Source organism: Suricata suricatta, chromosome 2 (assembly GCF_006229205.1).
Source record: "Suricata suricatta isolate VVHF042 chromosome 2, meerkat_22Aug2017_6uvM2_HiC, whole genome shotgun sequence".
Classification (NCBI taxonomy): Eukaryota; Metazoa; Chordata; class Mammalia; order Carnivora; family Herpestidae; genus Suricata; species Suricata suricatta.
Window position 1 is genome coordinate 51,477,468 of NC_043701.1, and position 12,424 is coordinate 51,489,891.

Consider the following 12,424-nt stretch of genomic DNA (forward strand, 5'->3'; position numbering starts at 1 on the left):
TCATAGTACCGTCAAGAGGCTTTATTATTTTGCTTTTACATTATGTCCACAAGCTCTCGGAAATTGGTGTATGGCATAAGATTGGGGACATATTTTCATTTCTTTTGTATTATATGGATATCCAGTTATATCAGGCACATTTATTGGAAATAACTCCCTAAGCCACTCATCCTCAAGGCTGTCTTTGTTGTACATTTGGAGTCTGCCTATGTGCGGATCTCCATCTAAGGTTTCCACTGCTTCCTTAACAACTACAAATTTAGTCACTTGGAACAACACCCATTTATAATCTTATGGGTCAGTCAGAAACCCAGAGGTGGGGGCTCAGCTATGCTCTTCGCTTAGCATCTCACACCCCTGAAATCAGGTGTTGGCATGGAGGGCCTTTTCCAGAGGCTTTAAGGGTGAATTCACGTCCATGCCATTTCAAATTGTGGGCCACAGTCAGCTTCCTGTCATTGTAGGAAAGAGGTGTTTGTTCCTTTGCTCCTAGAACCTGCTGGACTTTCTTCTCAGGATTTCCACATGGGCGCTGTCCTGTATGAGCAGGTCAAGTCTCCCATGCTTCAAATCTCTCCGCCTCGAGCTGGAGAATGTTCTCTGCTTTAAAAATTTTTTTAAACATTTATTCATTTTTGAGAGACAGTGGGGGAGGGGCTGAGAGAGACGGAGACACAGCATCCGAAGCAGGTTCTAGGTTCCGAGCTGTCATCACAGAGCCCGAACCCAACAACCGATCCAAGCCGGAGTCCGACGCTTAACAGACAGAGCCACCATCACATCGATGCTCATAACAATTTCAACTCTTCCATTTCCTCACTAGCTTCTGTAAGATGGATGTTAAATATTTCTTAAATGTTTGGCAGAATGTACCTGTGAAACTATCTAGGAAGTTTGTATGAATTATAAACTTTTCTTTATTTAAAAATATTTTATTACCTTCATTAGGTTCTCAAATATTTATGTTACAAAGTTTTATTACTTTAGGACTTTTTTCATTTCAACTAAATTTTCATACATATTTGCATGAACTAAATACGTCATTTATTATTTAAAAAGCTGAGACATGTGCAGTGGTGTCTTTTATTCTGAATGTTAATACTGATGTAGCGCTGCAAATTTGGAACTCTATCTTCTGAAAAGACATCTATTTTATGAAGGAATGTTTTTTGAAGGCTGACAATCACTAAATTGACAGTTATTTACTTTCATCATTTACAGTAACTTAAATTCCCTTATCTTCATGATTCTAATATTTTTGATGAGAAGACAGTAGTCATTTTAATTGTCAATGTGAAGAGATTCACCATTTTTCTCCACCAGTCTCTGCTTGCTTTCTGGATTTTCCCAATTATCTTTGGTTGTCAAAAGTTTTACTTTGATGGATTAAGTATGGATATTTAAAAATGTATACTTCTTGAATGTATACATCTATCTCTTATCCAAATTACATATTTTTAAATTCACTTTTTCTATATCTCTTAGCCAGTCTTCTTGATATTGCATTTTTTTCTACCTCCAATTGATTCCAGATATTTTTCTGTCTTCCTAGTTCCTAATTCTTCCTTCAACTTTATTTAATTCTCAGCAAGCCTATCCATTAAGTTCTTCATTTCATTTTCAAAGCTTTTGTTATCTATCAAAATTCTCAATTCTCCCTTCAATTCTCTGCACCTAGGTAGCACACTTACTGTGAGAGTTTATCGGATTATTCTAATATCTAGGATCTCCATGGGTTTTGTTTATTTAGTGTTTCTTACATGGTGTTTTTTGTTTTTCATATATCTGATAATTTTTCATTGTTAGATGGGATTTTAGTTGTAAAACAGACTTTATTATTATTTTTTGATGTTTATTTTTGAAAAAGACAGAGTGTGAGTGGGGAAGGGGCAGTGAGAGAGGGAGACACAGAATCTGAGCAGGCTCCAGGCTCTGAGCTGTCAGCACAGAGCCCAATGTGGGCTCAAACTCACAAACCATGAGATCATGACCTAAGTCAAATTAGGACACTTAACCAACTGAGCCCCCTAGGCACCCCTAAAACAGACTTTGAAAATAAGTTGGCATAGGATTAATAACTTTTTCCCTCTAAGTATTTAGGCACTAACACATCAAGATCAATTTAATCTTGTTTTAGAAGTCCTACAGTCCCTACACAAGTTTGTCTATTTAAGGGTCACCATAATTCCTAAGGTGTAGACACTTTAGGCTCTAAAACTTCCCTCATGGTGGTAGCTCCTAGATGTGAATCATTATCTTTTTGATAGTTTGATAAGACACACACACACGATTAGCCTCTTAGCTTCCCTTCAGGATTTGACAACTGCTCCCAGACCCTGTTTTGATAATCATTTATTATCATGATAGCTCTTTAGAGTCTCAAAGATTTTTGTCTATTTTTTTTGTTTTTAGTTTCCTTGGGAAGTTTGATCCAAATAAACTGACTTTTGCCTATTACAGGGTATCCTTCAGACACACACACACACACACACACACACATACACACATGTTAAATCTTAACATTGTATAAGATTTGCAATCAAGAAATTAATCTAATATCCTATATTTTATAGGAAATTAAATTTTTAGTTTTATCCACTTTAAAAAATATTTATTTTGAGAAAGAGAGAGAGGGAGAAAGAGAGAGAGAGCATTAGCAAGGGAGGGGCTGAGACAGAGGGTGAGAAAGAGAGAATCCCAAGCAAACTCTGCTCTGTCATTGTAGGGCTTTTTGCAGGGCTCAAACCCAGAACATGGAGATCATGACCTAAGCCAAAATCAGGTCAGGTGCTTAACTTACTGAGCCACCCAGGCGCTCCCACTGCTTTTCACTCCAGTACACAAAGGCAGAATAATGAAAACACACAGTTTATAGATGAAGCTCCTTCAGAATGAAGAAATTTATGACTTTTAAGAACTTTGACATACATCAAACACTAATCTTCCTCCTCTACCTTCAAGTGGCTCCACACTGGCTAGATGTTTTCTTAGCAAATAATTGTTGAGAACATCCCATGGACCAGGTATTTTGCTACATGTTGAAGATAAGGCTTTGAACTAGGTAAACATTTTCTGAACTTACATATAGTAGAGAATATTAATAATAAATACAAAATAGTAAAATAAGGGTTCTAATAAAGGTTATGATGTAAATGAAAAAGGTAATGAATAGTTACTCTGATACCATCTTTGGTAGGGTGGCTGTCCACAGCTTCTGTGATGGGCTAATCCTGGAACCCAGACCTGGGATGAAAACAAGGATGCTGAGCAAAGAACATTCCAGACAGACACAGGGAACAGTAAATTGAATTTGGAGGTGAGAAAAGGCTTTTATCCATATGAGAAACAAAAGTAGAGGACAGTGTAATTAACAAGAGGAAGAGTAGCAGAAGGCGTACATGAAGGCTAGAGGACATGGTCTTAACTCCCTCATCCAGGGGTCTAGATTTTATTCCAAGAATGATGAGAAGCTACTGAAGGTTGGGACAGAGAAATTGTAGATAACAGCGTTTATATTGTTCAAAAGCTTACTTAGACTGTAAGGTAAGAAATAGGCTGTTGAGGTGTGAGAACAGGGTAGACAACAACATTCAAAGACATCTGACTGCCTCCGATCCATTACTAGGAAACTCCATGGCTGCCTTCACTTTCAGGAAACAGCTTTATTTCCTTTAAGTCTTTCTTGAATGCCTTATGTTAAATCCACACATTTTCCAAACATGACAGAAGAGTTTTCCTGTACTCAACATAGATGTGTGCCCCTTGTTATGTCATCTATGAGCTCGATCATTTATTGTCTACAGTTTAACCTCACTTAGTCTATTGTCATGTCACATTGACTCAGACTAACCAGGTAGATCCAACTAGCCTGTCCTACAATAATGACCCCTTTCCTAGTGTTGTTTGTTTGTTTAGGACAAAGTTCTAGAGGAAGACAAAATATTATTTTTGCAGATTACTTATACACAAATAAGAGTCTCTAAACACCTACCTGGAGCTATCAAATACAAGTCTCATCCCAGTCCCCTGAATGTGGAATGAATTACATTCATTCATTGAATATAGCACATAATCAGATGCGCTACACACACAGAGACCTACACACAATAAAGCACATGATCAGAGAAGAAATTTAGGTGTGTTACTAAGCCATGTAAAATATCATTAATGCAGCATTAAAATTTTTTAATGTTAATTTCTGAGAGACGGAGAGAGAGAGGGAGAGAGAGCATGTGCACGAGAGGAGGAAGGGTAGAGAGAGAGAGACACAGAATTCGAAGCAGGCTCCAGGCTCTGAGCTGCCAGGCTCAACACCCAACCAAATGAGCCCCCAGGGGCCCCATTAATGTAGTATTTGAATTGGAGGGAGAAGACAGGTTAAAAACTGATACTGGAAAAAAGCAAATCATTCAACAGATTTGGCAGCAAGCAATGTTACCTGCCCAAGGACAGACTGCATGCTTGGAGTTAAGCAACCCTGCCTGCTCAGAGCAGAGTCCTCCTGCTTACAGGAGCCCCCTGAGGTCAAGTGGCTGTATCCTGGGGGCGGGGGTGGGGGAAGGAGAGACCTGCAAAGTTTGGGGACAACCAACAGCAATGTGAAGTGCTTAAAAATGCCAACAATTATTTTAGATGCCCAGGAATAGTTTCCAAAATGATTCAAGGGCCCTCTGGAGATGCTAAATAACATAGGTACATCAGGAGGAGTAAATAATAATAGATAGGTTTGATAAGCCTCTTATAATGATGAGTCTATTAAAAGATAGTTACTCTTTTTAAATAACCCAGTCTTTGCCTTGCTTCTATCTGAACAGGAGCTGCCAATCATGCAAACTCTAAGGAAAAAATACTGAAGTCTTACGGAAAAATACAGAAAACCTCCATATTGCTGCATTTATATTATGTTATAATTTGAAATGCCTTGCCTTGAAATAACTTTTGACATCTAGATCAATGCTGTCCAGTAGAAATACAATGTGTGCTATGTAAATAATTTAAAATTTTCTTGAAAGTACATTAAAAATGGAAACAAACAGATGGGATTATCTTTAATAATATATTTCATTTACCTTAATAAATCAAAAACATCATTTCAACATATATTAATATGAAAATATTAATGAGATATTTTACATTTTTGTGGTGATCCTTTGAAACTCTTTGTGTAACTTACACTCAACAATACACCTCAGAACTATATACAATTCAAGTATTAATAGTCACAAGTGGGTAGTGGCTACCATTTTGGACTGTGCAGACATAGTTAATCATAATATACACATCTATCTGAAAGAAATTAATCAAAAAGTACTTAATTGTGTGCATATCACAAGTTTATCAGCTAGCTCATCTTTCCTATATAGAAAATTTTCATTTCATCCAATCAAAATGAATGAAAATCTGAAGCTAGAAGGATCTATAAGTGACAAGTCTCTGTTTTGTTCTTCCAGAGAGTTTTTTGTTCTATTCAGAGATTTAAATTTTAGGTTTGTTTTGTAGGAAGGCAGGAGGAAGATGGATTTTTTTAAGTTGTATGAAAACAACAAAATATTCATGAAAAGCCAGAGAATGATAGCCTGGATACGTTGACAGCAATTTTTGAAGAAATAGAAAATTTTTCAGAGTTTCTAGGGATTGGCAAAAAAAGAGAAAACCTGACATCAGCTGCTGAAAAGGTTGGTGAGATGGAGATAATCAGAAACAGAAGTGTCAGACACCTCCCAAACCTGAGAATTAGCTGGGGTAGAATCCGAGGGTAACGGCTGAGTCAGGGCATGAGCCTTGAATGTGTGAGTCCCTTTACACTCCAGTTGAGTTTAAGCTAAACCACATAAAACACCCGCATGTGTTTAGTCTTATGCTAAACATGGAGCTGGAGATATTTGCAATTTATTGTCAAAAGTACTTGGGACCTCTCCCTCGTAGTACTCATCACGCTCATTACCTGTCAGTGCTACCATCTGTTTCTTTGTAAACTTCATGAGGGCAGATTGAGGTTTTCTCCAGCTCTGTACCCCAGGCACAGTACACTGCTTGCCAGAGAGCTGGCAGCGACTGGTGACATTTGTTTTCAATAAATGAATCAGTGATGCATAAATCCATATACATGTATTTTCCATAGATAGTGCAATATCAATACATATTTATTTCCAGATGGATTTAGGAGGACATCTTAGGCCTTTAACCACTACCTCAGCAGACTTTTTAAGTATAACCTGTTCAATATTTACCCCCCCATTACAAATGATTTATACACTATGTAAATTCCGTTATTCTATCTTCATGACTTTATTGAAAGAGCAGTATCGAAATCCACATTCTCGAGAAAGTGCACTTCAGACTGAACTGTCAAACTAATTAGCACAAAACCCATTTAACCAGGACCCGAAATGCTTTGGTCAATTATCTTGGGAACATAGATTTTGGTTTTTGAGTCAGCATCAATACCAATAGAAGGAACAAAGAATGCTCAAAAAAGGTTGACTGACGTCAGAATATGTTTTAAAAATATACATTATTTGCTGTTGCAATAAGAGAGGAATACCATGAGAACAAAAAATGAGAAACAAACAAGACAAAACAAAATAGGACAAATGCTAATGATTTTAATAAAAATCCCTTGGCTGCCTGCTTGACTTTTGCATATGAATCCCCCAGCTCTATGAATAAATTATCTTTTTGGAGTGAGTATAGATAGCAAATGTAACCTAAGTCAATAGATTTGAGTATTTGCACCTAAACAAAAAAGATCTTGCTTTTCTAGAGACTCGGGAAAATCAAAAAGAGAGCTCATTTTGGTTTGGAGTTTCACCCCAGGACTCCTTCTCTCCTAATTGCACAGAGTGTAGAGATAAAAGGACTCAGAACATGCAGTTCCATAATAGACAATGACCCTAAGCGTAGCACTGAAACATCCTCGAATGGGAACCTAATCTGAGGTTGTGTCCCAGAAATGCTCTCACTATTCTGAATTTTCTTTTTTTTTTTTAATTTTTTTTAATGCTTTTTATTTATTTTTGAGAGACAGAGAGAGACAGCTGGAGCAGGGGAGGGTCAGAGAGAGAGAGAGAGAGAGAGATACAGAATCTGAAACAGGCTCCAGGCTCTGAGCTAGCTGTCAGCACAGAGCCCGACGCGGGGCTCGAACCCACGAACCTTGAGATCTGACCTGAGCCGAAGCCGGATGCTTAACTGACTGAGCCACCCAGGTGCCCCTGAATTGTTTTTCTTATCAGAGAATACTTTAAAAATTTTTTAATCCAGTATGGTTAGCATCCAGTGTTATATTAGTTTCAGGTGTACAGTATGATGATTCAACAATTCCGTACATTACCCAGTGTTCATCATGATAAGTTTACTCTTAATCTCCTTCACCTATTTCACCCATCCCCCCACCCACATCCCCTCTGGCAGCTATCAGTGTGTGCTCTATACCTAAGAGTCTGTTTCTTGCTTTGTCTCTTTTATGTCTGTTCATTTGCTTTGTTTCTTCAACTCACATATGACTGAAATAATATGGTATTTGCCTTATCTGGGCTGACATTTTATTTAGCATTATACCCTCTAGATCCATCTATGTCATTGCAAGTGTCAAGATTTCATTCTTTTTTATGGCTGAGTAATATTCCATTGTATACATACACCACATTTTCTTTATCTGTTCATCTATTGATGAATTGGCTATTGTAAATAATGCTGCAATAAACATAATGATGCACATACCCTTTTGAATTAGTGTTTTTGCATTCTTCGGTAAATACTCATTAGTCCAATTCCTGGATCATATGGTAATCCTGTTTTTAACATTTTGAGGATCCTTTATACCTGCTTTCTACAGTGCTGCCCAAGTTTGTATTTTCACCAACAGTGCAAGAGGGTATCTTTCTCCCCAGCCCTCTACAACACGTGCTTTGTGTGTCTTTGATTTTAGCTATACCGACAGGTGTGAGGCAATACCTCATTGTGATTTTGATTTCCATTTCTCTGTTGATGAGTGATGTTGAGCATGTTTGCATGTGTCTGTTGGCCATCTGTAGGTCTTCTTTGGAGAAATGTCTGTTCATATCTTCTGCCCATTTTTAATTGGATTATTTGGTGTGTTGGTGATAAGTTGTATATGTTCTTTAACTCTTTATCAGATATGAAATTTGCAAATATATTCTCCAATTCAGTAGGCTTTCTTTTTGTTTATTGATGGTTTCCTTTTTTGTACAAACACTTTTTATTTTGATGTAGTGCCAATAGTTTTTTTCCTTTTATTTCCCTTGTCTTAGGAGACATAGCTAGACAATGTTGCTATGGCCAATATCAGAGAAATTACTACCTGTGTGCTCTTCTAGGATTTTTATGATTTCAGATCTCATATTTAGGTCTTTAATCCATTTTTATTTTCTTTTTTCTTCTTTTACTTTTTTCTTTTTATTTTCCTCTTATAGTTTATTATCAAGTTGGTTTCCATATAACACCCAGTGCTCATCCCAACAAATTTTAATCTATTTTTAATTTATCTTTGTGTTTGATGTAAGAAATAGGTCCAGTTTCATTCTTTTGCATGTGCCTATTCAGTTTTCCCAACACTATTTGTTGAAGAGAATGTCCCTTTCCATTTCATATTCTTGCTTCTGTTGTTGAAGATTAATTGACCATATAATTGTGGGTTTATTTCTGAGTTTTCTATTCTGTTCTATGGACCTATGTGTCAATTTCTGTGCCAGCACAATACTGGTTTGATTACCACAGCATTGTGATTCAACTTGAAGTCCAGAACTGTGAGGCCTCCAGCTTTGCTTTGCTTTTACAAGATTGTGTTGGCTATTCGGGGTCATTTGTGGTTCCCACAAATTTTAGGATTGTATGTTCTAGCTCTGTGAAAAATGCTATTAGGATTTTTGATTGGGAGTGCATTTGATCTGTAGATTACTTTGGGTTGTATGGACATTTTAACAATATTTTTTTCTTCCAATTCACGAGCATGGGATATCGTTGCATTTGTTTATGTTGCCTTCCATTTCTTTCATCAATGTTGTAGAGTTTTCAGGGTACAGGTCCTTCACCTCCTTGGTTAAGTTTATTCCTAGGTATTTTATTCCTTTGGATGTAATTGTAAATGAGATTATTTTCTCAATTTCTCTTTCGGATGCTTCATTATTTAGTGTATAGAAATGCAACAGATTTCTGTACATTGATTTTGTATCCTGTAAACTTACTGAATTCATTAATCTATTCTAGTAGTTTTCTGGTGGAGTCTTTTGGGTTTTCTGTATATAGAATATCATCTGCAAATAGTGAAGGTTATGCTTTTTTCCTACCAGTTTGGAGGGCTTTTATTTCTATTTCTAGCCTGATTGCTGTGGCTAGGACTTCCAATAGTATGTTGAATAAAGGTGATGAGAGTGGACATCCTTGTCTTGTTCCTGGCCTTTGGCGAAAAGGTCTGTTTTTCACCATTGAGTATTTTTCATACAAGGCCTTTATTATGTTGAAGTATGTTTCCTCTAAACTTACTTTGCTGACAGTTTTGTTTGTTTGTTTGTTTTAGTCATGAATGGGTGCTATACTTTGTCAAATGCTTCTTCTTCTCTATTGAAAAGATTGTGTGATTTTGTTGTCTCCCATTGATATGATATATCATATTGATAACATATTGATTGATTTGAAAATACTGAACCGCACTTGCTTCTGAGGAATATATTGCACTTGATTGTAGTGAATGATTTCTTAAATGTATTGTTGGATTTTGTTTGCCTATACTTTGTTGAAAAATTTTGCATCTATGTTCATCATGTGAATTGGCTTGTAGTGTTGTTTGTTTGTCTTTTTTTTTTTTTTGTAGTGTTCTTATTTGGCTTTGGTATCAGGGTGACAATGGCCTCATAGAATGAATCTGAAAGCTTTCCTTCTTTTCTATTTATTTTGGAATATTTTGAGAAGGATAGGTATTAATTCTTCTTTAAATGTTTGGCAGTATTTACCTGTGAAGCTATATGGTCATGGACTTTTATTTGTTGGGCGTTTTTTTATTACATATTCAATTTCATTGCTGGTAATTGGTCTGTTCAAATCTTTTATTTCTTCTTGATTCAGTTTTGGAAGGTTGTATGCTTCACAGAACTTATCCATTTCATCTATGTGGTCCAATTTATTATATAATTTTTCATATTTTTTGTTTATTTTTTTAATATTTATTTTTGAGAGAAAGAGAGAAAGAGAGAGCAGAGAAGGGTTAGAGAGAGATGGAGACACAGAATCTGAATCAGGCTTCAGGCTCTGAGCTGTCAGGACAGAGCCTGGTGTGGGGCTCAAACCCACGAACCATGAGATCATGACTTGAGCTGAAGTTGGACACTTAACTGACTGAGCCACCCAAGTACCCCATAGTTTTTCATAATATTTTCTTATAATCCCTTGTAATTCTGTGATGTTGGTTGTTGTTTCTTTTTCATTTTTGCTTTTGTTTATTTGAATTTTTTCTCTCTCACTGTTAATTTCTTTTTGGTGAAGTCTGGTAAGGGTAAATCAAATTTGTTGACTTTCTCAAACCTCCTGCATTCATTGATATGTTCTGTTGGGTTTTTTTTTTTCAGTTTCTATTTCATTTATTTCTGATCTAAATTTATTATTTCCTTCTTTCTATTGATTTGGGCTTTGTTTCTTCTTCTTCTTCTAAATTGGTTAGGTGTAAGTTTAGGTTGTGTATTTAAGATTTTTCTTGCTTATTGAAACTGACCTGTATGGCTGTAAACTTCTTTCTTAGAATCCCTTTTGCTGCATCCTAAATATTTCAGACTGTTGTGTTTTCATTTTAATTTGTTTGCATGTAATTTTGAAATATTCTTTGACTCATTCATTGTTCGGTAGCATGTTATTTAATCTCCATGTATTTGTGCTCTTTCCAGACTTTTTCCTGATGGGTGATTTCTGTTTCATAGAGTTGTGGTGAGAAAAGATTCATGAATGTCTGTGATCATTTTGCATTTGTTATGACTTATTTTATGGCCTTGTTATATGATCTATGCTGCAGAATGTTCTATGTGTATTTGAAAAGAATGTATATTCTGCTGTTTTAGAATGGAATCTTCTGGATATATCTTTTAGTCTACATGTTCCAGTGTATCATTCAAAGACACTGTTTCCTTGTTGATTTTTGTTTGGATGATCTATCCACTGATGTAGTGGGTATTAAAGATCCCTGCTAGGGGCACCTGGGTGGCTCAGTCGGTTAAGCATCTGACTTCAGCTCAGGTCATGATCTCATGGTGTATGGGTTCGAGACCCGCATCAGGCTCTGTGCTGATAGCTCAGAGCCTGGAGCCTGTTTCTGGTTCTGTGTATGTCTCTCTCTGCCAGTCTCCTGCTCATGATCTGTTTCTCTCTGTCTCTCTCAAAAAATAAATAAATAAATAAATAAATAAATAAATAAATAAATAAATAAAGATCCCTGCTAGTATTGTATTACTATCAGTTACTTCTTTTATGTTTGTTACTGTTTTATGTACTTGGGTGCTCTCATATTGGATGCACTAATACTTAGAATTGCTATAACTTCTTGTTGGTTTGTTCTCTTTATGATTATATAGTGTCCTCTTTGTCTTTGTTTTAATATCTATTTTGTCCTATGTAAGTATTGTTTTCCTTGCTTTCTTTTGACTTCCATTTGCATGATTGATCCTTCTCCATCTTTTCATTATGTGCAGGTGTCTTTAGCTTTGAAATGATTCTCTTGTATACAGCATATAGGTGAGTCTTACGTTTTTATCCATCCTACACCCTATGAGTTTTCATTCAAAATATTTTTGACATGTATGTGCTTATAGCCTTTTTGTTGCTTTTCTTAAGGTTGTTTTGTAGTTCTTCTCTGTTCTTTTATTTTCATGCTCTCTCCTCTCACAATTTGCTGCCTTTCTTTAGGAATATATTTGAATATATCTGTTTATATTTTGCATATATTTCTGCTTTTTGATGTGTGATTACTATTCAGTATATAACATCTTCTGCATATAGCAGTCTATATTAGTTGATGATCACTTAACTTTGAACTCATTTTTTATTCCTTTCTGTCCCTCCATATTTTAGATATATGGTGTCTATCTTTACATCCTTTTATTTTGTAATTCCCTTGGCTAATTTTTATAGATATACCTATTTTACTGCATTTGTCCTTCCTGCCTCTTTACTCCTACTTATGGTCTTTCCCTCCCACTTTAAGAGTCCTCATTAACACTTCTTGTGGGGTTGGTTTAGTGGTCATGAATTCCTTGAACTTCTGTTTGTCTGGGAAACTCTTGGTCTCTCCTTCTATTCTGAACAGTGGCCTTGCTGGAGAAACTGTTCTTGAGGGCAGAGTTTTTTTCTTTCAGCACTTTGCATAGATCATGCCACTCTTTGGGGCCTGCAGTTTCTGCTGAAAAATCAACTGATAGTCTTA

At 36.2% G+C, this 12,424-nt stretch overlaps 1 long non-coding RNA gene across 1 annotated transcript; it reads left to right on the forward strand.

Moving 5' to 3' along the window:
- The first annotated feature begins 733 nt into the window (after window positions 1-733).
- LOC115306144 lies at window positions 734-5,040 on the forward strand. Its single transcript, XR_003915212.1, has 3 exons — window positions 734-828; window positions 3,197-3,316; window positions 4,815-5,040. It is a non-coding gene; the product is annotated as an uncharacterized LOC115306144 (long non-coding RNA).
- Window positions 5,041-12,424: the final 7,384 nt, after the last annotated feature.